The sequence below is a fragment of the Diaphorina citri genome, unplaced genomic scaffold (assembly GCF_000475195.1).
Source record: "Diaphorina citri unplaced genomic scaffold, Diaci psyllid genome assembly version 1.1 scaffold16415, whole genome shotgun sequence".
Classification (NCBI taxonomy): domain Eukaryota; kingdom Metazoa; phylum Arthropoda; class Insecta; order Hemiptera; family Psyllidae; genus Diaphorina; species Diaphorina citri.
In genome coordinates this window covers 1-1,096 of record NW_007393775.1, presented here as the reverse complement: position 1 = coordinate 1,096, position 1,096 = coordinate 1, and the positions used below count along the sequence as shown (strand labels likewise).

The 1,096-nt window shown below is 42.1% G+C and overlaps 1 long non-coding RNA gene across 1 annotated transcript; it reads right to left on the bottom strand.

Annotated features, from left to right (window-relative positions):
* Positions 1–62: 62 nt before the first annotated feature.
* LOC113473143 lies at positions 63–710 on the bottom strand. The gene is made up of 2 exons (XR_003395201.1): positions 585–710; positions 63–224 (listed from the first exon to the last, which is right to left on the bottom strand). It is a non-coding gene; the product is annotated as an uncharacterized LOC113473143 (long non-coding RNA).
* Between the last annotated feature and the right edge of the window lie 386 nt (positions 711–1,096).

Below are 1,096 nucleotides of genomic sequence, written 5' to 3'. Positions count from 1 at the left end.
TTCAATACCAGCCGAGGCAAAAATACTTACCGTGATGGTAGCCACAGTTGAATTAATGGAAGCGCCTTCACTAACATTGACATCATAAGTGTTCTGTTGAAACACAGGACTTCTAGTGTTGGGACCGGGGACTACAGAGACTTCTACAATGGTTTGACTAGATTTCCCTCCAGTGTCTGTGGCCTGGACTGTGATGCTGTACTGCTCTCCTGCTATCAACTTGCCTGGAAGACGATTTAAAGACATAATATGTAATATGAAAATGATTTTTCCCGTAGCCAATTGGTACCTACTCTTTTACTGAAATAGGGGAGTGAATATTTGGATATATGTAGGATATTTGGAGTAGGTACCTATCCGTTTTGGGACCCCTAGATTGAGTTTGGTTCATCAGCGTGTACACTATAGTCGATCGACTTGGTTCGATATCGATCGATATCAATTGAAAAACTTCGTACAAAACTTAACTATCGTACCCCACTGTCTATTGTGTTCTTTTAGGTTGTGCTGATGTACAGCTATGGGATGAGCAATCTAGGTACATTATGATCAAGGTTCTAAATTTAACTTTTCTCGAGTATTACCTGTGGTTTCAATGACTCCAGATCTGGGATCAATACGGAACTTGTGTAGGCCTGTGTTGCTCACATGGTAAATGCTGTAGGTGATCTCAGCGTTAACACCCAGATCATTATCCGTGGCTTCAATCTGAGAAGAAGAACAAGACATCAAGATATATCAGAGAGAAAACTATTTATTGATTTGATTGAAAAATGAAGATAACTGCTTTAGTAAATATGAGAGATGGACTGCGAATTGCACATAGGCATTTCGCCACTGGTGTCTAGCTGTGGGACTATAAACAGGGAGGAGAACAGCTAACCCTAACCAGTCTAGCTAGTTGGCAGTTTCTCAAAGGACAAAGGGTTCTCAGCTTTAAAGACCAAGAATGGTTCACTGCGTTTCAGGACGAACCAATTAAAGTGAAGTCCTCAAAGTGCAAAGTTTCAACTCAATCAGGGGGCACGGTTGGTCCAGTGGTAATGCGCTTGCTTGCCATGCAGAAGGTCCCGGGTTCGAATCCCACCATCGACAA